The following is a 16,676-nucleotide window of genomic DNA, read 5'->3' on the forward strand; positions in this document are numbered from 1 at the left end:
CACAGAGTGTAGGCGGCATGAGGGCCAAGTTTATCAGGTTTAACACTGAAATGTTTTTCAGCAGTGACCCGTATCTTAACTCTATCACACGATCAACGCAGAAATGGCTGTACTCTTTGTGCAACTGGACACTGTTCTCGCAGGGCAATTCTTTTGCTCGCCCCCCTTGTCACTCGAGCAACCCAGGCCACCAACATCAAGCAAGTCAAGTAAACACCACAGCTATTTTTCCTCCCAGCTCAAAACTGGGAGGAGCCATTTGTTAGATATTATAATTATGTATGCCCTGGAGGCTTTGACTGTATTGGTAAAGAAGATATATTTATGTTGAATTAATTGTTCTACAGGGCAAGTGTTAAAGGGATAGTTTAACATTTTGGCAAATTGGCCCATTGCCATAATCCCTATAGTTTTAGGAGTATGTTCGTTACCTTTAATTGTTGGTGCAAGCTATTTAAATTACACAATCCAACAACTTCAAAATGCTTTCGTGGACAAGTTGTGACCTGCACGTTCACCACGCTATGAGAGTGAATTCATGCTAAACCGCTGATGCGCGTCGGGGGCAGTTTTTCGGCAAGCAGCCCTGCATTTGCCTCAAAAACAACTCTGTCTCGTAACGTTCCGTTATTATCTCATAGCGTGGTGAATGTGCAGGTAACAACTTGTCCACGAGAGCGTTTTGGAGTTTTTGGATTGTGTATTTGATGAGTTTGATGAGGGAAACCAAGAATGAGCCTCCCAACGTAGCTCTGAGCAGCTTGCGGCTCTGCTCCGCCGTTCTAAAAATAGCTCGCACCGGCAATTAAAGGTAACAAACCTACTCCTAAAACTATAGCGTGGTGAATGTGCAGGTCACAACTTGTCCATGAGAGCATTTTGGAGTTGTTGGATTGTGTAATTTAAATAGCTTGCACCAACAATTAAAGGTGATGAACCTACTCCTAAAACTATAGGGATTATGGCAATGAGCCAATTTGCCAAAATGTTGAACTATCCCTTTAAGCAAACTAAACTGAAACAAAGTGAAATTCTACAACAAATATGGCCTGTTATAATGCAATATTTATTGATTGTTGTGTCTCAGAATGCTTCTGACATAAACCCCAATGTAAAAAGTTGCCTCAAATTTGTGTGTGGGATGGCGAAAATGTTTTTGTTGATAACGGAACTGGCCAAAGTGGACTAGTGTTTACTTTTTGTCTTTTGGAATAATTGAAGTGGAATAAGCCTGACTAAGAGCTACTGGTTGTTTATTGCCTATGTGGTCATGGCCTAGCTTGCATCAATGGTTAACCAGGAAGATCATCTCCTGCAGGGTTTGTGAGCCTGTGGAGGGACATGTCCTCTGACTCACTCCATCTCTGCCATGTCTCTGTGATTCATCTACGCTCCCTTCTGGTACACACATACACATACACTCTCTCCTTTTCCTCTCTGGCTTCGCGCCAGCCCTCCATATTTTTGGGAATCCAGCACAGGGCAAACTGGGCTAAAGAGATTTTGCTCATTATTGATGATGTTAATTTCTGTCTGTGTCACCTCCCATTTTTTTCACCCTGAAAGACACTTTAGATGAACTACAGACTCAAATGAATTAACTGTGTTCTTTAGGACAATGTATCAAATAACCTAGAGAAGTCCCATTAAGGCTTGCTGCTGGAAAGTGTCTTTTGTTTACATGAGTGAGGAAGGAAGGAAAGGAAGGAGCACCTGTCGATGTCACTTCCTTCCCTGGAGTATTCCTCGGTGGCTTGTCCGGTTAGAGCAGATATCCATGCAGGCGAACAGGAAGAGCGAGCACTCTGCCTGAGCTGTTGCTTTTAGAGTGACTCACTGGAGACATGCCTCAGAGGGAGATTCCTGCCTAACAGTAGAGACTGTGAAATGATCGTTCTCCGCGGTATTTATCAGAGTTTGTAAACGCAAATAAGGGTGCGAGTGAGTGGAAATCAGAGGAGGTGAGAGACTCGGTTTGTGTGAGTGTGTGGCTGAGCCTTTTGCGTGAGGGTTTTCCTGTGATTGTTGAGAGGCAGACCTTCGAGGGATCCCGCTGTTGCTGTAAACATGCAAGTGCTGTAGCTGCGGCCACACTCAGGGCTGGGGCTGGGTGTTTGGTAAGTGGTTATTCTTTTCTCTATCTATTTTTGCACTTTTTTTTCCAGTTCAGCTGAATTCCTCTCCTTTAGTTCTCTTGTCTACTTCTTGTTTTCCTGCATTTTTCTCTCCCATTCTTTTCAAACTTCTGTTACTGTCACTGCTGTAGTTATAGCTGCACAGACATTGCCCAGATGCCCAAACAAGGACAGATTCACCAGCGTATTATGATTGCCTGCTCCCTGTGTGTTCATTTGTGTGAACTTATGTCCCCGCTTTTTTCCTTCCTGACTACTAACAAGCTCTAGTTTTCTTGCCATTAATTTGAGGATTTGGTCCTGTTGTGCTGCAGTTCCTGGTTAATAGACTGTCTTTGCTCTGTGCTTCTTTAATAGCACTCATCCACCCTCAGAAAGACACTTCCATAATGGTTTATTACAGACCCCATTTAAGTGTGTAAATGTCAGTGTTTTTCTCACAGCAAATTTCTGCTCCACACAATATTTTTCAAGGACAGCTCAACTGCAGAGTCTAAAACTGTAGTGTAATTCAGAATAAACTTTACACATTTTCCCTCTTCAGTATTTATTATCTCATCAAAATTTAATTTAACCGAAGGGGGCGATTCAAGGATTATCTAAGACCTAGATTTTTATCTGTTTCATTTTAAGAGTAATTGAGGCAGTGGGAGGCTGTGGCACCCATCCAGATTGTCTTTTGTGTGAATTCAGCAGTCACAATTCTTGTGTGCCTTGTTGGTGTGTTTTTTGTTTTAAGTAAAAAAATATCAAACATAGCCTTCGTATTTAATTTATGTAGAATTTTTTAAATTGTAGTAAAATGTGCATTGCTTTTGAAGTAAAAATAACACGTAGGTGGTTTTATGGTTTTGCTGTTAGTATTATTTCTGACAAATCAAGGACCTCTGGCATCAGACTCACTTTTTACTTTCTGTTACCTAGAAAGGGCAGGATCCTCATTTATTAACTCTTCTATTAAACAATACATTTTTTTGCTGCATCACATTTGCGCAAAATATAATGAAAATGTTATTTTTTTAAAATCCCCTTGTCTTTGATTAAGCTACCAAAATTATACTTGTATGAGATGATTGATTTAATGTAATCTGACAGGGATGGCTCAGATCTCAGATGCTGCCTCAATATCAACATGACAGCTGTGGGAGCATGTAGCTTTTTTCTTCTATAAATTCATCAGTCACAGAAAATGTATCTGTATCTCGTTGCTGTAAATCCCAGTTATCTTCTGCTTCCTTCACTCAAAACATGAGTGATTACCAATGGACAAGTATCACAAAAACATTATTTGTTACTGCTTTACAAACTTAGTCCAAAACATTAATTATATAGCCTATGAAAATTATGTGAGATGCATATTTAATGTGCATGAATTTTAGAAGCACTGAAGTTGATTGGTAAAATCTAAAGTTTGTCAAGCTCACTGTCCTTAATTAGAATATTAAGCCTCAAATAGAATAGCTGTCACACTATCACAGGGAGATTACTTTGGCATCACATTTTCAGCATTTTGTACATTAGAGTTTGAATTCATTTACACTCCTCCTTTTCAGTGATACAGACTGAAGCTTTTTTTTTTCTTCTACAACCTCCATCGATGGAAAGTAGAGTGTATTGAATTGATGGAGTAGATGTCAAAATCTTAATCAGTATCAGTATTGGTGTTGGCTGAAACCTTTCATATTACAGTAATGAGATGCCAGCAAAAGCACCGAGTATATCCCTTTTTAAAATATCTGTGATCCTCATATGTGCATCTATATTAACTTAAAGAAATGCCATATCATCAGTAATGAAGAGTCCTCTCCACTGTGTTTGAGTCTAATCACTGTACAACAGAACCAATGTTTATTGTACTTGAGACATTTAATTTTCTGTTGACTGAATTTGCAAAAGCAGAACAAATAGCATTTTAGATCTAAAATCAACAAAGGTCAGAGCTGGTTAGTGACAGGTATTAATCATATGCACATGTTAAAATTAATCATCTGCAAGATAATTGGTTTTAACCTTTTTTACTCATTATAAAATTATAAACCTCCTTAGCTTTAAGATAAGGGGATTTCTGATGGATATTTTCAACCCAAAAAATAAGTGACTTACAGATAAAACAGCATGTAAATCAAATTGTGATTACATTGACTGATTGAATTACTGGTTATTAGCGGAAGGAAAGGATTACATTATAGATAATTATGTAGTGAAAGTTAATTATGAAGCGACTCTTACAAAACAAGCTCAATCCTGTAACCATGTTGGAAACTCAAGTGAGTCTTACTTTTTCAATATTAGAATGATTTTCTGATTGTAGGGCTGGTGTTCCAGTCTTAAGTGCATATTATATTCAATTATGTCAGTAAACGAAACGGTAACTTTTTCAGGGCATTTGTTGGGTCATGTTTTGTACATTTTCTCTGTCTGAGTTGGTCTAAGAAATTATAGTTAATTACATTAAACTGCTGGGCTCCTCTGTTCAGAGTGAACCCACAAAGGCCACAGTCGCACACTAACAGTGATTACAGTTACATGAGATTCGTTGTAGTTACAGGTTCATCAGATGAGTAGGCCAAAATTACAGCCTTTCTGAGGTATGTTTTGTTCGCATTGTGCACAATCACATGCATGCACACAAGCACAACAGGTGACGCGACACGGACGCAGTGCTGTCTGTCCCAAGCCGTTTGGCTGCTTGATGACTATAATGCGCAGATAAGTGCTGTGATGTGCTTTATAATGCAAGGTAGTAAACAGATTTAAGTGATGCTGGCTACCATATCCATATGCAGCACCATATTCAGGAGCCTTTTGGGGACAAGCCAAATTCGATTTTGAAACGAGTATACAGGAGCCCTTAGGTTGTCTAATAAAGGAGCCTTTGGCAACCACTGAGCAGCCAACAGTGAGTGAGGTCAGGTCATTAGAGAGCATTTCATTGATCACTCTGCCCTCGTCTTTGCCTCCTACCACACATCCCCTGAGAGGAAAATAGCTGCAGGGGTTGGGGGCCGGTTTACGTTGTCAGCTTTGATTTTTATCCTCACCAAGCCCTTCTTAATGTAAACATACGTGTTCAATGGCTTCTCAGCATGCCTATTTTAGTTTTGTTTATGTTACAGCATCAGAGGGCTGGGGGAATGGGAGAAAGTAGGAGGAATGATTGGTGATGAGGCTTGTGCCTTCCCGACAGCTCACACATTGTTGTAGGGTAAAACAGCTATACATAGTCATGGCTTGTTGGGGCATACATTTGCTCATTTTCAATTCAATTCAAATTTATTTGAATGGCTCCAAATCATAACATACATTTTCTCTAACCATTTTACAAGGTCAGGTCAAGACTTAAAATATTATAGAGTAAAACCCAACAGCTCCCAGAGTGAGCAAGCACTCAGCGACAGTGGGGAGTACAACTCTTATAAAGGACTCAATACAAAAAGTGGATTGGTCGCAATCGGCAACTATCGTTGGTACAGGATAAGTGTTATTTGTTTACGTAGATTATCAAATGGACAGGGAATTAATTGTTTCTGGTTGCGAGTGCTAGTATTATCAACATTCATACCACTATCGGGTAATGTCAAAAGCAGCCATAAGAAACCCTGATCTCTGTGCCATTCATAAGAGCCAAACATTTGGTTGCATTAAAAAAGAAAAGCAGGTATAGTGGAGATGAAGCCAACTTTTACACTTCTCAGGCCCCAGAGCTATCCATGGTCAGCCTCACCTTGGATACTTCTGGGACGAAGCCCAGTGAGCCACCATATCACTGTGCCAGTGGATGGTTCCAACAGTTAAATTCAGGGCTGAATGTCTGTCCCTGTCAAAGCACGGCTCTCCACATTAAGTTGAATGCACTTCCAAGGTTCACTATTTTTTATTTTACCTTGATTTCTGTCACTCCTGCTCCTCCAACAAGGGGAGGTCTTTTTCTTTTGCCTGGTAAAGTTTCTGTTTGCTGTCTGATTTTTCTGACATTTCTACTACCTGGGAAAACTATCGATGGCTACAGCAGAATATGAAAAAGGCTATCAGGTTATGAACTGGCATGCACACTTTGTTTGTGCTGTAAACAGAGCCTTGATTTTTTCCACGAAATTTTGTACCCGCTGGCAGAAAGATTTGCATAGAAAGCAAACCCTTCACTATTAATCCATTGCTGTTACATTATGCAATCAACATTTACTTAGTAATGATGAATAAAAAACAAAATTGTCCAACAGCAGGCAGATATCCAGTGTCAACATGGCAGGGGTCATTCAGGGTCATTCAGTTTTGTTGGCCTCAGTTTTATTGACCTACCATGTTTTGTAGTATGTGGGCATATCTCTGTTTCTCAATATAAAAGGGCCATGATTAGGAAGTCATTTTATTTTGGCAGTAAGAACTTCAGGCATGGACAGAGATGGGAGTTGGTTTAGTTCTTCTTCCTCTCTGTTTTGTGGTGAGACTTGCCCCTCAGATACAAAAATAAGTCTGTGGTCCAATTAGTCCCTCCAGTCTGACGTGCTGCTGATCAAATAATTTCTTGAATCAAGACTGTGGTATTCTCCCTTGGAAACGCTGTGTTTTGGTGCGCTCCTCTTCCTCCTCTGTCATGAGGCTTTGCCCTCAGAGTAATGCTGTCATTAGCTGTGCCTGAACATGCCTATATGTACCACACGACTGGCAAAAAAAAAAAAAAAAAAGGGCCTCTCAGGCTCACTACACCATGGTGTTTCAACACACCGCCTCCCAGAAAACACCACAGTGGAATTTTCCCACTTTGTTGGAGTCCATTACACATGAAAAATCTGTCTGCCTCCTGCTTCTCCCTGGCAAACCGGAGTTACACTCTGTGACCCTGTTTTCATCTGAATCAGGCACAGACACACAGGCAGGCTCCGGCGTACTTCCCAAAGCCCATGAGCTGACCTTGCTGTGAGAGCTACAACTCCAGCACTCTCTTAAAGGCTTGATGAGCTGGCTGAAATATTACCCACTCGAGATACCGATGCTAGCCTTTGTCTTGTTTTAATGAAGCCAAAGTCATCTTTGTATAAGTGACCAGCTTAAGGAGTTAATAGTTCAAGTCAGGGCAAAACTAAAAGGCAGTGTTTTTTTTTGCCATTGTGCATTTCCAATGCCATAAGCGCAGCAGAGAGGCGAGAGAGTTCTTTCTGCAGGTGATATTGTTAGTTCTACATCCATAGGCGGCATATAAGGACTCTAATTACAATCGACTAGTGATTTTCTCCACTCCTCCGGGTCTTATCTGCTTTCCTCTCCTGGTGCTGCCGCTGTGACACAGGCAAGGAGAAATCTAGAGGCATAAGCATTCTGGCCTCGATTATAGTCATAAAAATGGAAGCCTAGCTCTGAGCAATTACCCCATGGGGGAGTAGAACAAGTGTGATAGGGAAGGAGTGAGACAATTTCAGGGGGGAGGAAGGGAGGGGGGGGGGGTGTACAGGTGAAGGAGAGTGCTCAGATATACAGAGGAAAGACAAAACGCTCAGGTACAGAGGGCGGGCGCGGAGGGTGGCGAGTGAAGGGAAAAGGACAAAAGTGAGAGTGTAAGCATGATGGAGAGAGGCAGTCAGAGAGGCTGTCACCTGTGAATGGTTCTCTGAAGCACTGTGGCAGGAGGCTGTCAACGCAGAGGAAAACAGAAGAGAGGGCAGAAGAGGAAGAGGAGATAATCTGCTTCCAATGTGACATGATGTCAAAGGCGTGTGTGTGTGTATATGTGTGTGTGTGTGTGTCTGCTGCTGTCGTTTTGAACCCAGCCCTGGGAGATCTCCCTCCAACTGGCCTGTTAATACTCATCACCGTCACTGTCATCATCATCATTATCACTGTAATCATTGCCATCGTCAACAGCAGCACACACAGGAACCAGCGGGTCACAGGGGAGCAGTAGCTGTACGGTGGGAAGGAAACGGAAGCAGAGTAAATATCGTTAAGTTGTCCTTGGAATGGCAAACGCCCACCAGGAAGTTTACAGGTGTCTCGGTATCATCCTGCGCCCCAAACACGCATGAGTTTTTTCTCAGTGACTGATCCTGGGGTAATTGCGTATGTCACTGCAGTCTTTGTTCACCACAGCAACCCCCAGACTGACAGTCCCTAGATTGCTTACTCTCCTAATGTTGGCCGGGAGCAATGTTCTTTATGTCTGACACAACGCTATTGATCTCTCAGTGGGATTGTATGTTCACAGGTCTACTGTGTGATGTGTGATTGCACCGCTGCAGCATTTGGGCTTTTTCGTTCCAATAGAGGAGATACAGAGTGCCTTTGTGAGTTACACTCATTTGTTGGCACTACGCCTGGGCATTATCATCAACGGCATCACGCAAGAACTTTTGTTGAGGTTTAACAGATTGGAGCCGCACAAAACAACAGCAGGTCTAGCGCAGAACTTCAATCAACGAGCCTGGTAGATGAAGAAAAAAAGATAGTGGAGTTTTAAATATATGGCAAAAGTTTAATAATTTGCATTACAATGAAGAGGTGTGCTTTGTGGGCTAATGACACCGATGGTAAGATGATAAGATGATGCTCTAACAGACACACAACAGAGATGTGGCACATAGTAGAGGTTTAACATAGAAATCAAGTTTCTTTTTTAAAGGAGACATTGTGCCCACTGCTAGACAGAACTTAAATTGAAATTATTTTAAATGATGCCACACATTGCTGCTTCCACTTGTATAAATTGTACCTTTTTTAAAGTGGAATTATGAGCAAACTCCATGCTGAGAATGGCAATGAGGCAGAAACGCAAAGGTATTTACTGAACTTTTTTGAATGCAGGGAGGAAAGAGCACATGCGTCACACCTCAACAACCACAACAAAAAAGAGGCAATTTTTTTTAGGCGAGTAACTGTAAATGAGCCAAGACTGCTGAATTAGATGGACAAATGTGGTAAACTCGTCACAGCAAAAGGAAATGTGGGGGAATCTGTTGGATCTAATAATGAGGACCCCCCACCCCCGTACAGTCTCTCCCTTATGTCTTCGTTATTGACAGTCTTTCTTTTGTTGTCAATCTCTTGTGCGGAAAGCACTGGCTGCAGCAAATGCCAGTACAGATGACAGCTCCTTTAATAGCATTCACCACACAAATGACAGTTTCTTTAATGGCATTTTTCATTATCGTGGGGAATTTTTAAACATCCTTTTCAAGTTCAAGTACAAGGAGAATGACGTTCTCAGGGATCTGACTCATCTTTTATCTGAAATTCTACCAACGTAAAATAATTTTTGTACGTAAGTATGAGGTCCAGATCAGAGGATTACAGTTTGATTTTTTTTTTTTTAATACGCAACTCACATTTCAAGTTCAAGTATGTGTTCCACAGTAAGTAAACTGGAGATTTCATGTGACCACAGTTTTTTCTACCTAAACTGAGAAATGGATTTAACCTTAAAAGTTAGAAGTCAAAAAAACAGATTATTAAGACAGTTTATATTTCAAGCCATTATTATGAGCTTTTTGTTGGAGGTGATGTGACAAATAAGCCTTAAAGGGACAACGAGGAGTTTTGGAAAGCAAAGTGTTCTCATACTACATTTACCATGAGCCTCCGCGCGCACGGTGAAATTCTTGGACCGGCGCAAGACGGACGTCTTGCCAAGAATGTTTTCATTCATCAACAATGAAAGTCAGAGGTTTGAAGATGATCAGATAGCGTCGTAGTTCCGACCATTAACGGCGATTCAGCGGCGTTATTCCCATGACATGTCGGGCAGTGTCCACGAAACCGAAAGTAAGGGAACGCTGGTCGGCTCGCCCAGCATTTCCACCATTAATTAAAATAACAAAATAATGATAGAGACAAAACGATATATTTATCGAAAATGGAGCCATTAACAAGTGTGGGTAGCGTAGATTCATCCACATTAATGTGAGACTTTTTTATGACCAAATACAAACTACTCATTGTCCCTTTAAAATGAAAGAGATGGCAGTTTTTTTTTGTTTTTTTTTGCAAGCACCATCTCCAACTACAGTGTTCTGGTACAGCACAGGTCACCATGGTGTTAGATATGATTAGAAACTGGGAGCTGACAGTGACTCAGATCTGCAGCAGCAAGCCTGCTGCTTTCACCTTAAATTCCATGTCTGTATACAAAACTACAGTGTGTCAATGTGCTCTTAACAGAGGAATTTGAATTTAAAAAGTCATTTAAGCCGCTCTGCAAGTTTTCTGCTTTAAATCCTTGTAAGACCATGTTAGAAATCCTGGCAGAAATGATGTCCTATTGTAAACTTGCTTTTCCATTATCTGAGAGTGAATGATGTTTCACATTTCTGTTTGTGGCTTCTTGTCACATTATCAGCTCATACAGTGAGAGCTGTGGTGCAGCTGTGGGTGCTAAAGCAATTTTCTCGCTCTGATTCCACCTATAGCTATGCCCGCAGCTATACACCGCTTTACTGTATTTTTAAACGGCTTCTCTCCGACGTGGTTATTGTAATTCTGCTTTGGTGGCATGACACTGCAGCCAGTTTTTCCCTAAAACCTCAGTATTGCAACAAGGTGACTTTGTGGCAGTTTGTGTAAGTAATTGCACTGCGTGGTTCCTCCAGGTCTGGTCACACAGCCGGCTCAGAGGCCCATTCTCTTTGCTCAAACCTGGGGCCTGCTGCAGAAATCCTTTAACCTCTGCTGTCATTCTCCCACTGTGCAGCAGAGTCGGGCTCTCGTTGGAGTGCGTCTGCCACGCTGCAGTGAAGGTGCAGACCTGTCAAGCCTCATTGCCACTTAATGAACAAACATATTTCTGGTAGATTCTCATCTTTGGTTAAGAGGAAAAGCCATCTGCACTAGTTATGCAGAATGGATCTGAACATCAGAAATGAACAGAAGCCCATCCTTCATCTAGCCCGAGCCCAAATCACAGCACCACTGAAATACCATGTTCCACAGACTCACGTGGGTTGTGCGCTTGAGGTAACGGGAACTATTAAGGATAAGATCTCAAGTCTTAATTAATAGAGGGATTTGGACACTCACTACTAAGGATTAGGCAAAGATTGCTCTGATGTATAGTGCACAATTATTATTCTGTCATATAAAGGAAGGTGCTGAGTAACCAAGAATATTCAAGCATAAATTTACACAGTGCTGCCTCTGCATCACATTATTCAAATTCATCTTCCTCTACATGTAGCATGTATGATGTCGTAGGTTCCTTGTCGTGTACACACAGGGTGATGATGAATTTGCCCAGTAACTAGGTCATATCCATGACTGATTGCATGCATTCCCTATAGAGACACGCCAGTGAGATAAATGGCACAACTCATCTTGGTATGTATTGTGAATGATTTGTAACTTTGCAACCACACTAGCCACTGTGTATTATGTGTGTTTTAACCAACAGACAGCACTAGGTAAACAGACTAATTAAGAACAGAGGGGTAGATGATACTTGATAATCTGCCCATTCCCACTGCTCTGGTGGAGGTGCTGTCAAGTTGTACCAAGTCTGAATATTTGATGCAATTTTTGGGGGGGAAATCACTGAAAGACAAAACTGAAGCAGACTGTGCATTCAATCATAAGATTTAATTTAGATTTGATACAGCAAAGACTCCTATAATCAATCTTTACTTGCCTAACAAAGCATTAGAATGCATTAAAATTTATGGGATAATATTTTCAAGATTGCAAGATTTGAACGTTGTAAGCAGAAATACGCCACGGTTTAATGCAGTGGTGACACATGTTAACTTCCTCTGTAATTTTCCTATCGATTTAACTTTTGAGGGAGGGAAAAACAAGTCCTGAGTGTGCTGCTTGGATAGTTAGTGTTTGAAAGTGTTAGAATTGGTCTTTGAAACTTGTGGGATGGATAGACCTTTCATTAGACCAGACTATCTCCCCTGTGTGGGTCAAGAAGCTTGGCTTGATTTATAACTTTGTGTTTACCCCAGAGTCAGCAGCCTCTCTTTTGGAGGGTTGCTATTGGTTTTTTTTTTTTTTTTTTTTTTAAAGTTTGGTTGCAGAGGGAAATTGTATTGTTTTCATTGAAACATATTTTTAAAAAATGGTAATTGAGCAACATTGTTAATGTAGAATAGTTAAATAAATTGTGGATTTTATTTTGTTACCATATATTCTGGTCATATTGAGGTTTTTTTTTTGTTGAGTTCTTGTTTGTAATGATGTAATAACTCCATAATGCTGCTATGCTATGCTAAATTCAAGAATACTCCATATTAGTTTGTTTACTCACCAGTCGGGCTGTTTGGAGTGTACTTGGAAGTCAGTGTATGGTAATATAGCTGTGTGACATTCGGGGGTTTATGTGCGCTTAAGCCACTCTTATCTGTGCTGAACCGCCGTTTATGTGCTGAACCAGCAGCAGGCAGAAGCCACTTCAGGCATTTTAGATAGGTCTTGTGCTGTCAGCAGCACCCATAGAGATGACATGGGAGGGCGTACGTCGGTAGCGTGGTCTGCCGCCGTGTGTCATCTGTTTCTTTAGTGCTCGGCCGAGGACACAAGCGGGCAGGATCTGATTCAGCTCTGGGACTACAGGCAGATCAGACCCAACAGGCTCATTGTAATAGCAAATAAAGGCTCCTGAGGCCTTGTTAGTACAGGAAAGCCGCTCGCCCATTGTCCCCATCCTCTCCTTCCACACTAAGCCTTGTAGCCACCAAGGCTGAGCCCACACCCGTTAAATAAGCATAGTCCTTGTTTAATGGTCATTACCGTCGTGCCCGGCCTGACTTGGTGGATCATTATGCTGAATAGATATGTCTCATTCTATGTAGGGGCCAACCATGGAAAATGCACTGAATTACACAGAGCAGTGAGTACTCTTTCTCCATGGCTAATTTGAGTCCCACTTAACAAGTGTGATCCCTGTCCCCTTTTTCACCAGGCCAGGGCACATTTTGGCACATAGCCCTGTGCTATTAAAGGGTAATTATGGAAATATTGACTCCATAGTCATAATAGTTGAAATGAATCCTGCAGAGTAAAGAAAGACTATTGAACTGTGTTTGAAAGGAGAGAATGAATACTTTAAAAAGGTTAATTTTTTTCTTGCTGGAGAGGGCCAGAGGTAGTGATAGTAAAGGAGTGTGGCAGTAATCCTCAATGCCACCTGAGAGGCCTGTAAACGCAGCATGACAGAAAGGCTGCAGTGTTGTTTAACGGCTGGCTATAGAACCCGAGAGAGTATAGGCCACCCAACTCTTGTCGTAAAAAAAAAAGTGTCTGTCATCCTCACTGATGGAAATGGTGCTAATTTAACAAAATTGGATTTTATAAATATATTCAAGTTCACCAAAAACCAATGTGACAAAATGACTGAGCAACTAACAAGTGCTGCAACCAAGCATAGAAAATACCTGAAGGACAGAGCTCCATGCAGGAAGCTCTGGACTGCCTCCACGCTCCTCCGAGTAAGGAAACAGCAGGGTTGGAGAGGGCATGCAGGCAGGATGCCCGCCTGTGATAGGCTTGGAGCAGCTCTGAATATCAGTAGTGACAGAGACCTCTGTGCCTTATGGCTGCAGCAGATGTCTCTCTTTACTGTGCTTGATCAAGATCATAGACCATCTAATCAGTGGAACTGAAGGCCAGCCACTTTGTGTGAAGTATTAAGAAAGGCAAAACCATTCATTTTTCCCCCTCTTGCCTGTGTGTGTGTGTGTGTGTGTGCGCGCGCACTGTATAATGTGAAGTGTGCAGCCCAAGATGAAGGCCCTGGATTGGAGAAGATGCCACACTGCCAAACAAAACAATTGGATTATGAGCTTAAAAGAAAGAAGGCATATAAATGGTGGGCCAAGAATAGTGACATTATCAGGAGCAGGAAAATCTCCATCTTCATTCAAAAAGTTAATGTCAGTTTCTCACCATATGTTTCGGCATAATTTTTTCCCCCCGTGAGCATCTGCCACGTGCATTATGGGCTTACTGTGACTGGCTAACACATGCCTGATGATTTTTATCTGAGATGTGTGCTTTATGTTTGTGTGGTGTTGTGAAGAGAAATTAATTCATATGTCACGTGTTTTCACCCTGTTCGGTTACCATTTTACAGATAGATTACCCCCCCCCCCTTGTCACTTTCACCTTATGTTCTCTCTCCTGCTCACTGGTGGCAGAATCACACATACAGTAGGAGTCTTTTCAGATTTGTATCAGGAAGCAGTGATTGTGCTTGAATCACGTCTGCTGTTCATCCATCTTCTTCTCCATACATTTGTGGTTCACCCTCGCATCACTGTGAAGCCCTACTTTCTTTTTTAGAGTCATCCTATTACCACAGCTTTATATACAGTACAGTATACAAGACGTAGCTGCTTTTGTGTGCACAAATGATTCATAACTGTGTTCTTCTTCAATGTCTCCTCCACACATAGTGTTGGATTTTGTATGACTAAGTAGGGCTTTTGAGAGAGCAGTTTATATAGAGGGTGACCTTGAGGGTCTATAGTCTCGTTCCCACTAAAATTGGCGGGTCGGCGCAGGTTTTTTAAACGAGGGTCGACCCACATACAATCGGCAATTGGCTCCTTTCCCACACTGGCCAAAAAGCCCACGTCTAATATCCAGCTGGTGAATCGACCTGCGTGGCTGTTCACCCCACGTCTAGAAATGTCGTCACGTTGATGACGACGTCATTGTGACAGAAAATAGCGATTATATTATAGATCCAACAGCACACCTATCACTACGCACATCTATCACATGTTTATACAGCACCTAACGCTACATTAAACACTACAGCGGTGGTCAGTGTTTTTTCTGTTCCTTGGCGCTGAACCTCCTTTTCCCCACTGATCATGAGAAGCTCTCTTTTTTTCACTGTCTTTTTCAGTACTCTGCCATGTTCAGTGCCAGCAAAGCGTCTTGTGCAAGTCGCGACCGACGTCACCTAAATTAGCAGGGTTTGACGTCCCCACTGCAAGCCGATCGCAGCAAACCTGCATCGGTTGCAGGGTCGTTTGACGCATGTCGACGTGGGTCGGACTCGGTGAGCCTTTCCCACTGCTGTCAGAAGCCGATTGTTAGCCGGTTTAAACAGGTTTTTTTGGCCAGTGGGAAAAGTGTTCTGCTATAATTTGGTTAAGTGATTACACAATTAAAGCAGGAGTAAGCGGAATGTTTGTGTTAATATAAGTCTTAAATAGTTATATCTTCCGACAGAAAGAGAGTGTTTGGTCTGAAACACGGGTCTGTCAGTCACTCTGCTCTGCTGTAAGCCGAGGAGAAAACTTTCCTTGTATCCTACAACCTTTATCCAATGAGGAGAGAGAACGGCATAAAGGGGCGGTCCTCTCTGTGTGTGCAGCCAAGGGATGCGCGTGCATGTGGTGACGTAGGGACGAGGGCGGGGACTGCTAACTCCATCGGCTGACAGAAAGTTAGCCAAAACGACCGGATCGCTTACTTCTGCTTTAAAGGTTCAGATCTTAAAAAATGTAGCTAAGAAACAAATGTTTGCTTACAGTGTTATTGCTGTATCAAAGCAGCCCCTGAGTTGAATACGTCCTTCTTCCCTTGACAATTTGCACATACGTTGCGTAGAAATACATTCCAGTAACGTTATTTCCTATTTTGACCTTTCACTCTGACTCATATCAGTCTCAAGAAAAGTGAGAATGGAAACAGAGATGATTGGTTGAAATGAAGGGTTGAAATTGGCAATTTTCCTGTGACAAAATGTGTCAGCAAGGCTGTTTGTCTCACAGAGGATTGATGGCTCATTTCTTTCTGTAAGTAAATCAGTGCTGTGCCCACTGTGTCTCTGTCCTGCCTTCTATCATGGCGCACCCTCTGTTAGCTCGTGGGTGTGTTTGTATCAGGAATAAGACGGCACTGGGATGATCCCTGTTATCTCTCCCGGGGAGTCTGCCTCTTAACACTGGCCTGTGCCGGGCGATAAGATGATTAGGATAATGATCTGGAAGACAAAATATAATCTGCTCAATAATTTTTTGGCACACAGGAAAAAATTACCCTGATTTCCTTTGTGTTTGGGAAAGTGGCACCTTAGAAAAGCCAATCATGGATATTTGCTGTGGTAAGTTGCTGTTAGTGCAAACTAAACGTTTCCTGCAGCTGCTTCACATTAAAAGCTTTCCACTACTTAACCCTTGGAGGCTTTTATTATTTATTTATGCTAAAGGAAAACACACTGTGTTTGTCATAAAGATTAGTGTTGCTGTGTTGGCTGCACTATTTACATACATAGCCTGTGCTAATTTGTCAGCAGTCTGGTTTTAAATATTGCAAAAGGAGAAAGGGCCACAGTGAGCCACAGGCTTTCACTATGGCACTTGTGGAAGCGATCACACCATCAAACCTTCACCATGTCATGAAGGTAAACTGTACCATCCTGTCTTGTCTTGTCTTATATTCGATACCAAAACATTTCCTTTGGATGAATAAAGGTCTAGTTATCTTATTTGTACATGCGCACACGCCACAAGATGTTATCGTTGTCGCTCATGGCAGTGCACGGGGATCCTAGCCACATGGAGAAAAAAAAAAGTCAATTACATTAAGGGAGCAGGATTTAGCAGT

The 16,676-nt window shown here is 41.9% G+C and overlaps 1 protein-coding gene across 8 annotated transcripts in view; it reads left to right on the forward strand.

Annotated features, from left to right (window-relative positions):
* pkp4 (plakophilin 4) overlaps positions 1 to 16,676 on the forward strand; it is an 80,916-nt gene that overhangs the window by 18,154 nt on the left and 46,086 nt on the right. Inside the window, exon 1 of one of the 8 annotated variants that reach the window (XM_085765591.1) lies at positions 1,770 to 2,117. The exons of 6 other annotated variants lie outside the window; for them this stretch is intronic. The gene's annotated coding sequence lies outside the window, so the exon portion shown is untranslated. Of the gene's footprint in view, positions 1 to 1,769; positions 2,118 to 16,676 lie in introns of those variants that run through there. One more of the 8 variants, XM_085765592.1, reaches the window with a different exon arrangement.

This window comes from Trachurus japonicus, chromosome 21, assembly GCF_045865225.1.
Source record: "Trachurus japonicus isolate A0001 chromosome 21, Traja_1.0".
NCBI lineage: Eukaryota > Metazoa > Chordata > Actinopteri > Carangiformes > Carangidae > Trachurus > Trachurus japonicus.